Consider the following 17,360-nt stretch of genomic DNA (forward strand, 5'->3'; position numbering starts at 1 on the left):
ATCAGTGATTCTCCAGATGGCTCAAACCGACCGGTGAAAGTACATTTCTTTTCACATTTGATCTTAGAATAGCCAGTACATTCCTAGCAAGCACTGACTAAGCAGTCGACCTGACTATTTGCAGCTAGTTTCTATTCACCTGCTTTCTGATAATGAACACTAATATTCCTTGATATTGTGAATCCCCTATGCATCTCTCTATTTTCCCCTTTTAGATCTTCCTTTATGCTTAATCTGTGGATCAGTAGGAAAGAAGCTTTTAATTTAAAAAAATATATATTTCATTATTTAAACATGTTTTTCCTTCCAGCATATGTTACAGCTTCTGAAATGAAGGTCTCAAACTTAATGTCGAAGAGTGCCGGATATTTATTCTAAAAGCATTCTGAGAAAGTGAAAAGTGTATCTATAAATAAATGAAGAGAAAAGAAAGATGGGTAAGAGAAAGGTATTATGTTTTATGTGTTCTTCCCTTTCCTCTGAACAAATTTGCTGCCAAAGTATTTAAAATAGTTACATAATACCAATTTGGTTACTGGAGCCAAGTACTCATACCATCAGTGCAGATTCTGCATTTCTTTAATTCCAAAATAATGGAAAGCAAGTGCTTCAGAATGATCCTAAGAACTGTAAATAAACCAGTGACAGCAAAGTGTTAATTAGAAATGGTAATGGGATATAAACATAATATATATACATATGTACATTGTAGGGAGAAATACATGATAAAGGATTTTTCATCCGCTGCATTTTCTGGTCTAAAACCAACTAAATATAACAGAATAATACATTTATTATAGGTGAAAATATTCTTTCAAAGTTTATTTGAGTTGCCATATGTTTCTATTGAGCCCAACTGGAATCATGGAAATGGAAATACTATTAAAATTCAAACAGAATTTTAGAATGTTAGGATGTTTATGTTTATATGTAAGTAAACATACAAGTTTTAGTTTACAGTGCTATTCTGAACATTCATGGTAATTGTACTCTACCATTTTCTATTCTATTCAATGTTACTCTACTTACTTTTTCACCTGACATACCTACTGTGTCCAGTACTACGAACATGTACTAGAGGTGCGAGTAGGTAAGAAGAAAAAAATTAAAGGAACATTGAGAAAATTTTAGACAGAGAGTAGCAAATGAATGGGGAGATGAAGCAGCCTGCCACTTACGGTGATTATCTCGGTTTCTTTGCAGCATAGGAAAAGGCCACAGTTGGTAAAAATGGGAAACAGAATGTAGATGGCTTTCTGTGCCATATACTGGAACATGGATTTTGTCCCTTCTCTATACCTAAATTTGGATACATTTTGAGCAGATGGGCATCACATATTACTGAACTTCCTGAGATATTCACAATAGCAGCAGTGCAAAGGGTGTCATGAAAGGGTGTGGAACTGCAGACAAACACGTATTAGGTCATTGCTACAGTCGACGTGAGAGATGAGAAGACCCAAATCAAGATGAGAAAAGATGTAATTTACAAGACTTAGAAATGATTAGATACCAGAATTGAAAGAAAGATACAAGTCTAGGGTGACTCTTGGCTTTTTGACTTGAAAAGCTTGGTGAATTTCTAAAATGAGGAATACAGAAGGAAACGTGGGTTTGTGGAAGATGGTGAGGTTAGTTTGGACATGTTGTGAAGTACATGAGGCACATCTAAGTGGTAGAGAGCTGAGACACATAAGTTTTAAATTCAGGAGGGAGAGGCCTGAGATGGATAAAAAGATTTATTTGTCAGATTTGAGAGTCATCAGCATAGGTGACTGTTGAAATCCAAAGAGTAATGATCTTGCCCAGAGAGGCTCACTGGAGGAAAAAGTCCCAATAACAGAGCCTTGGGGAACACAAACACTTAAGCTGCCATTGGAAGAAGACAAATTAGAATAGGAGAATTTTTAAATAGGAAAGAGGACTACAAGAAGAGAGTCATGATTCAGAGAAGCAGGGGAAAAAACAATTTCAAAATTAAATAAGATGAGGACTGAATGATAACATTGTCTTTGCTCATAATTATGTCATTGGTAAACTTTGCCAGAGCTAATTAGTATGGTAGATTGCAGAGGCTATGACCAGTAAAATTTAATATACACCAATTTTATCAATGGATCAAGTCATCATTTCTAAAAATTACACAGAAATAACTTATTCAAAAGAATAGTTCATTTAAAAATGAAACAGTATTTGCATTTGCAACATTAAAATTGATTTATAAATTTCATTTTCTAGAAGAAAATTCCTTCAAATTAAAAAAAAAATTCTGATTGAAATCATTGATCATTGGTCATCATGGATTGGTCATCCATTGGTCATCATGGATCAACTGATCCTGGACTAGCTTTCCTGCTGCACACACGAGAAGGCTAAACAAAATATATTAAATAATGTTTTCAGACATTAGACAACAAGCAGCATAAGGCAGTATCTCTAAGGGAAGGAAAACAAGAAAAAGGTGAGCCGTGTGATGACCCAGGTCTTCTGACAGTGGCAGAGGCAGAAGGAGGAATCCTGATCAGAGATCTCACTAATAAGAGTTTGGAGAGGTTGAGAGTTTGGAGAGGTTGGCAGGACAGAATAATGGAGAGAAGGGAGTACACATAGCAAGGGCTCTAGAAAACTGCATGGGGCTATCCTTGAGACTTCGGTGTAATGCAAAGTTGTCCATGCCTCGGGACACTTTATGAGGTTGAGATCACTACCAGGAAACTATAAATTCAACAACTATTGGACCTTGCACAAAACTGGGCTACATTCAAGTTCCAACCAATCAGAGTGAAGAGACTTCAGTGCATACTCTGAATATTCAGTAGAGATTACAGAAAGGTTATGACTTAGAATAAGGCCTAACCTAGCTAGGCAGTAAAATTTGCTCTAGACCAGTGCTAACAAAGCCTAAAAACAAGCATTGAAAAGATCAAGCTGATTCTCAAGTAAGTAGATTTTTGACCCAAACAAACTCAGTACTCTTTGAAGGAAGACAATAAAAGCCAGAATGTCAATAATTAAACATTTAAAATGTCTAGCATTTGATTAAAAAATTACTAGATGTGCAAAGAAACAGGGAAATATGACCCATAACTATAAAAAAATCAATCAATAGAAACAGGCCTCAAAATTACTGAAGTGATGGAATCAATAGGCAATTTTAATGGCTTTAAAAAATACATTCAAGGATTTAAAGGCAATCATGAACAAGATGAGAAGAGAAATTGAAACTATAAAAAGTGAAATTTCTATCATTGAAAAATGCTGTAACTGAAATTAAAAAGTCACTGGATGAGGTTAAAAGCAGATTAGGTGCTACAGAAGAAAAGATCACTGAACTTAAAAGCAGAACAATAGATAGACTCCAAATAGAAACACACTGTGAAAAGAGATTTATACCAATAACTTGGGTGCTTTAGATGAAATGGATGAATTCCTTGAAAAACATAAATTGCCAAAGCTGACAAAATAGAAAATCTGAATCACTCTGTATCTATCTAAAAAATTGAATTGTCAATTTATGATCTTCTCACAAAAACAAAAGCAAGAAATCTAGGTATGGATGGCTTCACAAAATCTTGTCAAATGTTTAAAGAAAAATAATCCCAATCGTACATACATTCCTTAAGCAAACAGAAGAATAGGGAACACTTCTCAACAATTGCATTACAAGATAGTGAGGATCATTTCAATAGAGAGTTATACAAGTCCCTGTGAAAAAGAGATCTTTTCTGGATATTATGACCAAGAGTGGAGCTACAGAGTGAGAGTTAAACTTATATTTAAAGGATTTCAATAGGAGGGGAAAGGGTCATTCTAATTTGGAGGAAGGACGTAAAATGATATGAAGCCAGAAAACTTATGAGCGTGGAACAGTTAGTACACTTGGATGGCAACACTGGGTTCGTTTCAGAGACTTTCAGGGCTGGGCTTAAAACACAGATCTTGTCATAACCATGGTGCACCTTCAGTTCAAGTGGAAGAGTCTGAATTTTATTCCATAAGCAGTTGTTAAGTCATGAAAGTTTCCGAGCATGGCAGTGGCACAGTCAAACAGAGACTTTGCAATCTTGATCTCATAAAAGCTATCTGGACCGGAGGGAAGAAACTTTAGTGACAGAGAAAATAGGAAAGCCTCAGCGCCAGCAGTAGCCTGGTATGGTTCTTTGGGAATGGAAAGAAAGACACAGTGCCCAGAGGAAGCCTCAGGGTAGATTCAAAGGACAGCAGTCAAAAACCTAACCACATTTTCTAAATACTAAGATTAAAATTATCTAAGCGAGAGCAGACCATAATTTCTAAGCTTAGGAAGAACCTCATATAGGGTGGAATTTTACTAGTAAAACCTTACCTATATGAGAAGATAAATATCTCTATTTATGCCATGTTCTTGGTCTTCAAGGATCCAAATGTAGTCCCAAATATGTGTGCATAAAAATTATTTTTAGGTAAGAGACAAGCAGCTCTCTCCCACAATTTTTAAACATGAAGCTAGGTTCAAGTACATTTATTATGGGAAGCAATTGACTTACGTAGACTTACGTACATTCACTAGATTTTCTTTTTTATTTGTTTTTGTGTGTGTGCGTGTGTGTGTGTGTGTGTGTGTGATTCACTAGATTTTAATTGATTCTAGGAAGATAGCTTTATCTTCTAAATTTGAAAATGATCAATGCTGACTAAGTCAGATATATTTGATATCATCTATAGTTTTATTCATTTGCTCTCAAAATGAAATTTGACTAATGCATTCTTCTCTCCTCAATTAACCAAGGTTCATGTACACATATCTCTAAGGTAGCATCTAATCCCCTGTGCTTCTCTAGTGAATGTTGTCAAGGGACTGAAGCAGACAAGAATTTGATATGTAGTAATTTTGCAACAGTAAACAAACCACAGTAGAGAAAGCAGCAATTAATATTGTGAATTTGTTAACACCACAATAGATATAAAAGAATTTTCATGACAACCAGCCTAAGGAAAGACTTGCTGGTTCCATGCTAGTCTTCTTTATACAAAAATTAAAACAAACAAAAATTCCTTAATAAATGAATAGTTTAAGACATGCAGGATTATTTTGAACACTGTAAGAGTCTGTTCATTTGGCTGAATACAGAAAATATTCACTCACACATTCGTCCATTTACTCAGCATGTGCTAAGCATTGTTCTCTCTTGAACATGGCAGTAATTTTAAGTGACTGAGACCCAGAGTCCACCACAAACAGAAGAGCGTGTACTCATATGACTCCAGAAAAACGACTATAGGCAATACTGTGCGCAAAAGCTTCCCTTGAAACATTTCCCCACGCTTGAAAACAATTATTTTCCAACATCGTGGAAACGAAAGAATGTTTAAAATCCTAAAGTTTCCGTTTCACTATTCACATCAAGTCTTTTAAGTTTTAAATATTTTCCTAGCCTGGTACAAACACCCTCTCCTGAAGAATTAACATTGCGCAAAGCTAGTGAGCATTTACTGTCCGACAGTAAGATTGTGGAAGAGCTGCCCCTTCCCTGGAAAAACTCACAGTCTAATGGCTGGAGACCTCCTATGTGCAACGCACTTTAAAATTTACCAAGAGATTTTTTTTTTAAACCAATTTGGTTTCCACAACATATTATAAGTTCAGCAGGCAGGCCTTTCTATCTCTCTAGAGATAAACTGAAGCTCTAAGACTTTGTATTTCTACGGGTGGTAGGTGGTGGGTTCAAGATGTGCACATGAATCATCTAACTTCACACACACACATCACACGCACATATTAATGGCTTTATGGTTATACAGAGCCTATTACATGCCAGGTACATTTCTCACCACCTTGTGTGCATTAAATCAGTTAAACGTCAGGAAAACCCTAGGAAGTAACTTCTATTATCCCTATTTTACACATGATAAAAGTTTATACATGAAGCACAGAGAAGTGAAATAACTTGCCCAAGATGATACAACTAAAAAGTGATAGAGATTTAAACTGATGCAATCTGACTCCAGAGCTAGTGGTCCTATAATATATGAAGATATTTACAGGGGAAAGAGTCTAGCCAGGTACGATGTCTGATATAGATTCCAGTAGTTACATTTTAAGGTAAATATTCACATTTATCATACATTATATATACAGAACATTTCAAATCATTGCCTGGTAACACTTCAGCGTGAATTGTTTAATTGGCTTAGCTGGTTGCTAGTTACATACCTTGGCTATTAGAACTGGGTCCCAGGACAGAAACATTTTAAGGGGGATGAAAGTAGAATGATCAAAGCATGGAGAGCCTTCTAGAAGGTATGGCTGTATGGGGGCTTTTGCAGAGGAGCCTTTGGAAGCCAAGGAGGTGCTATAAAGGCACTGAATGCTTAGTCTGAGGCAGGAGAGGGAAAGGTCAATGGACATCTGACATGGAGTTCTCAGTACAGAACGGAGGAGGACATGTCACTCAGGAATCTACTATCCTGAGGCCCATGTTCTAATAGAGGTGTGTGCATAATTCAAAGCAGGGTCAGAGGAAGGCTGATTGGCTTTACCAGGGTAGGGAGTGAGGTCAGAGAAAAGACATGTCTGAGGAGATGGCTCCTGAAGATTGGGTACACCACCAGGCAGCAAAGGGGTTATAGTAAGTGGCTACTGCAATGTTTTGATTTCCAAAGCATTCAGAAGTAGTTCAAGAGAGTAAAATGCTTGAAGCATTTTAAATAAGGACTAAAACATTTTACTATTAAAGATAAAATATTTTAAGAATTATCAAAATAACTGATGAGACTCTTTTCTGCCACAAGTTTGAACTGATAACAAACCAACCACAAAGCATCAAGTGTCATGAGAAACAGGCGGAGAGGGCCTCGCTGCAGGAAGTGGTGGGGAGAGTAGCATTTAATGAGCTCCTATTAGACGGTAGGTTTTGTTTTGTTTTGTTTTGTTTGCTTACATCCTTTCACTGAGTTTTCAAAACAATCCAGTCAGGTGCCATAGCCAGTAACAGATGAGAAAACAGAGATCTAGAGAAGTATTTGTCACCAGTAAGTGGTAAATCAAAAATCTGAGTCCAGACAAGTGTGTCTGATTCCAAAGTTCATGCTCTTTAGTACAGGGTATTGTTTGCTTCATTCACCCTGACCTTTTCCCTCTAACTGCTTCAGGAAATACAGATATGACAGTTCCATTAAGGACCTAAAAGAGTTTCCTGCAGCAACGCCCACAGACCTTTGCTGAGGGTTGGCCAGTGGAACATTTGGGAGAAAAGAGTCAGGGGATTGCCAACTGTCTCTTCCTCCTCCTGCGTTCTCTTAGTCCTGGTAAGCTCTGGTAAGATTTGGAGCAACGTGTTCATTTTCTTGCTGTATGTCTTCAGCTTTGGGTATCTGATAAGGGGAGGAGGACCAGGGACGACAAAGAAAAAGGGGCTACCCAGGACTTGGCTATGCATAAGGCTTTCAGGGAAAGGGGGAAAGATCTTGGGGTTTCTACTTTGCCCAACTGAGTTCTCCACGGCATAAAGTAAAGGTTTCAAAGCAAAAGCCCCAGGTAGGAAAAAGTCTGAATTCACTTGTATGAGCACCTAAGCACAATTGCAGGTGGCTGGATAATGCACAAGTCTTGTAGAGCCAAGGGTTCCATAACGTACCTCATCAGAGGGAGGAAGGTTTGTGGCAGCAGAGATGCCTGCAGCAAGTCTTCCCAATTCTTCCTAGCCTCAAAAAGAGAATTAGAGTAGCAGAAAGTTCAGGTCTTTGGAAAGGAGTCCTACCCAGCTGGACCAACAGAGGGGAAGAAGGAAAAGTGTGCAGAGGACCCAGTGTTGAGTAGAGATCCAAGGAAGTGTAAATGTCAAAGAAATTCACAAGAAGGATGCCAATCCCTAGGTCAAGGGTAGATTGCTTTTATTACCTCTTACCTAGGCTCTTACTCTCCTTTCTTCAGCATTCTCCTCTCTCCTCTTAACCAGGACTGTGATTCTGTTCTGAAATCTTCAACACCTTTTATTGCTTATAGAATGAGCCCTGCTTCTTAGGCAGGGATTCTGTACGCTCTACAATGTGGCACAACTTCTTTTTCCAACATTATTAAATTGGTAGATGCCCCATTCCCTGAACATTTTCTGTTTTTCCCACCTGCATGTTTCTTCTCTTCATATGACCTCTATCCAAATGCTCCTCTTTTTTATTTCTTACTCTCCTACTCTCTCTAAACCTTATGCACAGTGTGGAGCACACAAACCTTGCCCCCTGGAATCTGCATTAGGGTTACACGTTTATATCTTATCTCCTTCATATTTTGTAAATTCTTGGAGGCCAATAAAATGTTCATATAACTCATTATTCCTTGTACATAATAGGCAGTCAATATATAACAGATAAATGAAGATATTAGAAAGAAATAATGACTATATGTATCTAAGATATTGGAAAGAAATAATGACTATATTATCTAAGGCGATATGAAAGAATTATTTGCCAGCATCTAGTCCAATGCCTTCATGTTAGAGATGAGGAAACTAAATCCCAAGGAAGTTAATTATCTTGATCTGCATAATGACTAGCTGAGTCAGAGCCAGGACTAAGAGTCATAGCTAACCTCATTTGATTACCTACCATGCATCAGGCACAGCTATAAGACTTTACTTATTTCAACTTTTTTGACCTTTTAACAATACTATGAAGTACTTAGTAACTCATTTGACAGATAGAGTCACACAGAAAGACTGAGTAACACATACCAAGTCAAAGAGCTTTGTAAAAAGCAGAATCAAGATTTAACCACACTCAGACTGATTCCAGAGTACTCATGCTTAACCAGGACTCCACTCAGTTGAACCTCCTGTTAATCTAGTCCTTGTTCTACTCTGCCATTCTATCTCCATTTGTTAGCTCAATGGGGCATAAAAATATTGGCTGACCCAGGTTCTTGCTATAAAATGAAAGGCTTAGAAAGGTCACGCACAGGTAGGCGATCACTGGTATCACTAATCGAGTTACTATAAAAAATGAGGTTAGTTCAAGCTAACAAGGGATTCTATTTGAGAAATAAAGTGATTCTAGTTGAGAAGTGTAGATCCTACTTAACAAATTCAGTCTTTTAGTCTCTGCTATGTAGTCTTCCCCATAGTATGTAATACACAGACACACCTTTTGCCAAGACATGACCTTGACTATTTTATTGTTATCTAATTATAAGGGAAAAAATATACTATATTGGTAGTGCTTGTGGAGGGGTTTATGTTTTTGTTGTTGAGGATGATGGTGATAATTCCAAATGTTTTCTGTGTATGAATAAGCTTATTTTCTAGAGCTTCAGAAGTGAATGCCTGTCTCAAGCAAGCCTATTTTGAATTGTTTTATGCTTAATTTTCCCTGCTAGTTAGATTCCAGTTTATAATTTATTACAGTGTTCCTTTTTCCCATTCACTGTATTTCTGTGTGAGCTATTTCCAGTTTAGAATTTTGAAGTTTTCTCAAGGAAATACAAACGTTGCCTTTCTGTTAATTATAAGAGCAACTGTGCCACAAGATAATTCTGGAAAAGCAATTAAACAGTGTTTCAATTTTCTCCAAAGTTGTACATTCATAGTTAAAATTCACAAGTCTTGGAGGTTACCCTATCCAGACCGAAACTCACTGGGAGCACCCACTTTACGGCATCTTCTTTGGATGGCAGCCTCTGCTATCCCAGTGTAGTGCAAGAGATTTTCCAAAAATACAAACTTGCTCCTGTTTCTCCACTGACAGCCCTTCTGTGATCACTCATCATCCACCATCCTTAACATGACTTACCTCTTCACGCTTGGACCCTTTCTACCCTCTAGCCTCATCTCTTACCACCTCCAGTCTTAGCAATCAACTCACCACCATGTTGTAATTTTTGCAACTGGCAATCTAGAGAAAAAAATCTAATACTTCTTCCTCATGACCATCTCTCAAATACTTAAGTGCAGCTATGATGTATTACCAAAGTTTTCTATTTTCTAGGTTAATTTATCTAATTCTGGCTGTTCTTCAATAATTATACCCTAATGTGTCCATGTCTTGCTAAAATCTGGAAAAAAACTGAATTCGGTATTTTGATATGGTTTATTCTGTTCAGAGAACAGTGAGCTTTTACTTTCCTTGTTCTGGATGCTAAACTTTAATTTATGCAAAACAAAATTTCATCAGTCACATTCACTCAATTTGCCTTGGTCAACTAAAACCTTACATCCATTTTCATTAGATTAACATTCCCAAACCTGTATTTGCATTTATTGTTTTAAACACAAATATAGTAATTTATATGCATTGCTGTTGCATTGCATCTCATTAATTTTAACTCACTATTTTACCTTATTGAGATGTTCATCTTTCAGAATCCTATGTTTATATCATTCAAAAATTGAATAAACTGGCTGTCTTTGTTGTCATTCAAATTATGGATAAAAAAGTCAAAAAGCACATACTCAGTTTGAGGGCAGTCAATATATTACTATGATTAAAGTCATATTTCATCATCTCATTCGTGAAGAAATTTAGGGACTATAGCATACATACTTAAGAGTATCGAATCACATTACATATTCTTGGTGAATCCATGTTAGCTCTTTGTGATCCAAAAATATCTTCATAATCCTTTTTGAAAGTGTATTAAGCATTGAAATCACATATATGACCCCAGAATATACTTTTTCCTCTTAGAAAACTTAAAGATGAAAAAGAAAGAAAAAGTCTGAGAAACCTCCTCTGCTTTCCATAAGGTTTTGAATATAATTCATGTTTCCACAATCGTATCAGCAACTTCCTCATTATGAGAGAAATATGCTGTAATCATCTCCTCACCTAAGTTGTTATGTGATATTTTTCTTAACCACAGTGACTCTGCTCTTCCTAATGTGAAAATTATTCCTCTTAATAGAGAAGATAGAAGTAAAACAGGAATTAGATTTCTAAAGTCTGAATTGGTTCTAATGTAATTTTACCCATATTTTCCCAAATCACACTAAATGAGAGCTAAAGAATGCTTAAAATTATTGTTTAAAAAAACATTATCTTTGTAACTTAGTCCCCTCCAGCAGAATTTCAGAAAGCCATAGCTTGTCTTCCATCGGCTCAGCTCCAAATTCCCCCAGACTCATTAAAGAGGTCCTTATGAGTTTGCATGTGTGCTTCTGAATGTGTGATGGACCAATTCTTTGACTTTGAGTGGGCAGTGGTGATCCTTTGTCAAGGCCATTCCTGCTTTCATGTCCTTCATTCTCCTCTGCTGCCCCTGTCCATGATGTCACAGGACATGCCACCCCAAAGCCTTGAGCTACCCTGCCATGGGCTGTGGGTCCACTGCCCAGGTCACCATGCTTTCTCCTGCTTACACTGATGTCACTTGTTGCTTCCTTGCTTTGTCTCCTTCGCACAGACAAGTCAATTTACTGAAGTGGAGGAATGTCTTTCATCTACAACAAGCTGTGTGTCAGTGTGCTGTGACTTCCTCCTTTTTCTGAAGTTCTAAGACAAATCCCAGTAGATGAGGGTGATGACAATCTGAGTGGTACATACCCAAGTGCACACCAAACTCTCCCTCCTTTTTGATAGAAACTCATTATTTTTCAGCACACTCCTTGGGCCCAGATAATCCAAGATAATCTCCCCACCTCAAGGTCAGCTGGTTACCCAAGTTAATTCTGTCTGCAGCTTGAATTCCCTTGCCATGCAACTCACAAGGCCACTCCACCTGCTCTCCAGCAGACCACGTGCGTCCAAAGGAAATGCCCAGGCTTGCTTGCTCTGACAAACAAGAGTGCTGGCTTACACAAGTGCAGCTCCATTAGTGTACTACCACAGGCCACCTGAGCTTTCTTGGGCATGACCAAACACTAAGCTCTGTGCAACATTCAACTTCAAGGAACATAGTTCTGAGTGGTCCTCTTCACAGCACCCACCTTGGAGTGCTTCTTATCTCTCCTCCTCCCTCTTAGAAACAATGACCTTACAGGTCCTCTCTCCAATCTCTGACCTTTCCTTATAATGCCTGCCCTGATGAGCCCAATAGTCACAAAGCCCTTTGCATAACATTTTCTTTGTTTAATCCTGCAGAAGGAACTCTTTTTTAAGACTGTCTTAGTATTTAAAATTTACTTTGTTGGCACGTTGGTAGAAATTTTATTTTTAATATCCTGTTATACGTAGTATCGTCAATTGTTTGGTATTATAAATGATTCTGCAGGGATTGTTCTTGTATTTACATAATTTCATAAATGTTCAAGATGTTAGATAAGTTCAAGAAGTGGAATTGGTGGCTAAAGGGTCCTCATTCTGACTTTTGATGGCCATTGCTAAACTCATATTTATATAGCTTTATTCCTACATGCAGATGTATACTAATTTACACTCCCAGAAGCAAACAGTTGAGGGACACTGTTTCCCCACACTGCCACCACCAAGACATGACATCTACCTTTTGAGCTGTGCCTATCGCATTGATGATAAAATATTTTTATTGCATTTCTCTTACACTGACTAGAAATGGGGACATGTTAAGATGGTGAGCTATTTGCAATCATAAGTGTTTCCTATGTGTTTTATGTTTTAGAATCTAGAGTACTTTGGCCATTTTTAACTGACTTGTAAGAATTCAAGTGGCCAACATGTGACTGCAACTAATTTTGAGACTCTTCCCAAGGCAAAGAACCAGGAAAAGACAATGTGAGTCAACAGGGGTCAGCAATCAGAGCCGTGAAGCCCAGACTCTTACTGACATTTTCTGACTCTTAGAGATTTTACTTTGACCATTTACAGCTTGCAGAGTGATAATCATGAAGATCTTCTTAGGACTCTAGTGTTGTCTCTTTCTCCCTCAGGGGAGGATACAGAAGCAGAGGCTCCATTCAAGAAATGTAGAAGTATCTCTTTGATTGGGGCTCAGTTTGAGAAAGGAAGAGTTAATATTATACCATCTTGAATTACGAAGGAATACTCTTAAGAATGCTGACATACAAGCAATCTGTAAGATGTGAGTAAATTCCTAACTCCAAGTTTGTTATACTTAAATGTATATTTATTATGATAATATAAAATATATTTAATATATAACATAAAATATAGTTAAATGCATATTTATTATAATATAAATATATATTTAAATTGATGGGAAACAATTAACCAAATTATTTAGGCCCATTTTCAATCAAAAACATTAAACAATCTATAAATATCAAAATAATATGGATGCCTACTTAAAAACTCTAAATTTTGTGTCCTTTCTCAAATTGGATAGAGTGATTATAATGCTCTCTGTTATTTCAGATGAACATGACATTCAGTGCCCTTTAGTGTGGGATCTTACACAATTCAGATTCTATATTGAGCATATAATTTATGTCCATTGATACGCTCTCTTGAACTGCTGAAGGAAAAAGAAAAGACGTCTTCAGTTCCCTCTCTGTGAAAAATATAGGGCCAGGAAATGAGAATGCAGACCTCAGGTAGTTTGATCTATTTAGAGAATCCTTAGTTCTGAATAATACACATAAATAGTTTTGTGACAGACAATATTTAATGGTGATTAAATGTTGGATCAAGAGACATCCCAAGGATAGAATAATTTACCATGTTTGAATAAAATTTTTATTGTTTTCAAGGCTCTTGCCCAACCAGCATAATCATTATGCTCAGATGAACTTTCCTACCCTCTAACTGGATTAGCAACGCCTCCAAAATAGTACAGATAGTCCTCACTTTGTCCGGTAGTGCAGGGCCATAGGAATGACCATGCAAGCTGAGACCACACAAAGTGATCTTAATCATCAGTGGGAAAAGTTACGGTTGTTCCATGACTTTCAAAAATGTTTGTTAAAACTTTAAAAGCTCTTTTACCATAGTTCATAAATACATCGAGAAACGTAAAACAGAGAAAAATAGTATTTATTTAGTATACTGTAATTTAAAATATTAGAACCATTGAGAATTAAAATTATTTCATTGCACTTTTATCAAGAGTAGTTTGAATACTGTTTGCTTCTTCTTGTCATGGTTTAACTTAAGATACAAAAAGAGCATCTTTCCTGCTTTGGGGAATTGTCATAGCGCTAGGTTTTGATCGACTTCAAACATTTTAGCCTTTGTGCTTTCAACATTGTGAAGTATCTCTGAGAGTTCTTTTTATGTGAAGAGGTCACTTTCTCTAGGGCAGCTTTATCCTTTTTGCTCAACCACCTTCCTCGTTTATGCTGATAAGTTCACCTTCACTAAGTTTTCACTAAGTTCCTCTGGTTGCACATCTACAGTCTCTCAAATAGGCCATTGTCGACCTTCCCCACACCCATCTATTTCTTCTGTAGTCCCATTTTATGTTCATTCAATATGCTATCATTTGTCTCTTTGTTGCGTTTTCATCTTTCTTGGCTACTTTGCTCTGCTGATTATTCATTTGTATAAAATGTCATGTGGGCCTGTCCCTGGAAGATGAGGAAGCAGCGCAACTACATGCTTTGCTGTCTGCACGTGAACTGAAAAACAGAAGTGCAATGATCAATTACTGACAAATTTTGGAGGAAGTGACATCATTGGTCACTGATCATGATGGGCATCTGTTCTGGACATAGTGATTGTGGACTGAAGAGCTAGCAGGAAGTCTGGTCTAGATGTACTTGGCTCACTTAATATGCCATGGGGACTGAAATTTGAATCGTGTTGTTGGACGACTGGTGTTAACTAAGCCGCAGTAACCGACCTTCATGCATAAGGGAACTGTGCAAAGCAAGGACTGACTTGTTATAAATAGAAATGCATTTATTTCTTTATTCATAAGTCCTGCCTTTTGGTAGCAGTTTAAAATCTTCTTTTTTTTAGGAGCAGTTTAAGCAAATGAGAGGGAAAAAGCAGACAAAAGGTTAGGATCTGCTGAGAGATCATTCGTATGCACTTCTCTGCATTTCACTTTATTTATCAGATGACCTACATAATATTTACTATGATGGGCATGTTCTAAAAGCTTTACAAACATCATCCCATCCCTTTTAACCATCTTAACAATAGTGAGGCAGTTACTATTATTTTCCCCCTCTTAAAAATGAGAAAAGAGGAAAAGAGAAGACAAGTGACTTGCCTAAGGTTACACAGTTTTTGGATGGCAGAGCAAGATTCAAACCTTGGCAGTCTGGCTTTGAAGGCTGTGTTTCCAACCACTGCACAATGCTTCCTTGTGTCATTGGCCTGAGTTGCTAATTCTGCAAAGTATCACATTATCAGGTCATTGCTCTTCCAGGTATAGTTAGGTCTATCTCATTTATTGTTGTAGTTTATGATTATAGATAGAAGTTCAGTACATAAAGCTGACATTATTTATGACAGAGATTACTAAGGCTCCACAGAGCTTAAGGGAGACATTGTGCCTTTTTTTCAGAGGAGCTTGAATGCAAAGGGAATGATTTGGAGAAAAGAGGATGAAGCTGGTGACATTTCAGGGTCAGAGTCAACTAGTTCAGAGGGTCAGAAGGTTGAACTTCTGATCATGAAGCTCTACATGATGGTAGAAAAAAAACACCAGGGATTATGGAATGAATAATTTATTTACTCCATTTCTACCCAGATTATAAGAGTCTCCTTAGGGAAATATTCAAGCCAACTCTACTGAAATTTAAATGGCATAAATTTTATTTTGCTTTGCAAACAGTTGTCCATCTCTCCAACCACTAAACCTGAAAATTATAAAAGTGAATTTTAATCAACCTGGCAAACATTGAGAAGAAAAATAACTCTATTAAGTAAGCATAATGGATAGACACCGAAAATTCAAAAATATCCTACTTCTCTTGTTAAATGTCTGTTTGGAGAATCCTAGTAATCAGATAACTTAATCTGCTTCATTGGAATTGTGGTTAAAAATTAAAATGGTTGTTTATTTTTAAATCATCTTGTGTTTCATTGCCAGTTCCTGAATGTTTGCCTGGTGCCTAGCAACTGCCAACCATCCAATTTTCAGCGCTATCCTTTTCTTTCTTTGGCAAATAAAAATTTTTTAAAAAAGGTTATGCAGATTGTCACTAGAGATAACTTATTTCATAAAACAATATGAATGACCCAGAATAAGCCATTCATGCATAAAAGGTCACGGTGAAGACCACAAGTAGAGGGTCTATTCCTCATGGAGTTCTTCTGTCCAATTTCCAAGTCCAGTTCCACTAGTGGTGAGAATATTTTTATTATCTCTACAATAGATCTTGGCTCCAGAGTGATTTCACTTAAAAGGAGGAAGAAAGGAGAGGATCAATACTGAAGAAAAGTTAGTAAACTTGGGTGCAAGTGTGGGTTAGCACAGTAAAAAAAAATGAAAAAGCATATGAATTAGAGATAAGAGACAGGTTTGTGTCCCAGACAAGCGAACTAACCCATGCAGACAGCAGTTTCCATTAAGAAGAGAGAATCGAGCTATATGATCTCTAAATTCACTTTGGGCTCGAAATTTGAATAATACTACAAAGGCACTTAAATTACTTCAACGTCATCCAATACACTGTAACGCTCATTAGCTCATGCCACTCAATGCTGAAACGCTTCCACTGGCTTCCCATTTCTCTTAGAATAAAACCCCAAATCGTTATCATGGTCTGAAGCCCTGAGAGGTCTGTCTCACCCCAGCCACCTCTTCATTCACACCTCTACCTGTTCACATGCCTGCTTCCATTACTCACACTTGCTAAGCTCGTGTCTGTCACCAGACTTTTGCCCTTCCTTTCCTTTAAACATTCTATGTTCCACATCCCTGCTTATCAAAGTTGTCATCTTCTTGTCCTTCAGATCTAAACAAATGTCACCTCCTCCTTTTCATAGAGGTTTTCCTTGTCCAGCTTACCTAAGGGATATTTTCCCCAGGTAATCTCTATCACCCACCTTGTTTTACTTTTCTCTATAGCATTTAAACAACCTGCAATGATCTTATTCATTCACTTGCTCTTTATCTGCTTTCTTCTATACAAGAGCATAGACTATGGAAAGGCAAGGACCTTACCCATCTTATTCCCCCATGTATCCTCTGGAGCAATGCCTGGCAAAGAGTAGGCACTAAATAAATATTTTGGAAATAAATTAATGATCATATATCATTTACTGATGCAACACCAATGCCAAAAGCTTGGTGTGTAGTAGTCATTCAATAAATATGTTAATTTCTTTAATTCTTATTTTTTATTGACATGTAGTCAATTTACAAAGTTAATTTCAGGTGTACAGCAAAGCAATTCATATATATATATTCTTTTCCATTACAGCTCATTACAAGAAATTGAATATAGTTCCCTGTGCTATACAGTAGGTTCTCGTTGTTTGTCTATTTTATACATAGGAATGTGTATCTGTTAATTCCAAACTCCTAATCTGTCCCTCCCTCCACCTCACCACTGGTAACAAAA

The 17,360-nt window shown here is 37.1% G+C and overlaps 1 long non-coding RNA gene across 3 annotated transcripts in view; it reads right to left on the reverse strand.

Annotated features, from left to right (window-relative positions):
- Positions 1-17,360, reverse strand: part of LOC106729714 — a 284,345-nt gene that overhangs the window by 33,576 nt on the left and 233,409 nt on the right. The gene's annotated exons all lie outside the window — the stretch shown is intronic.

This window comes from Camelus ferus, chromosome 8, assembly GCF_009834535.1.
Source record: "Camelus ferus isolate YT-003-E chromosome 8, BCGSAC_Cfer_1.0, whole genome shotgun sequence".
Lineage (NCBI taxonomy): Eukaryota > Metazoa > Chordata > Mammalia > Artiodactyla > Camelidae > Camelus > Camelus ferus.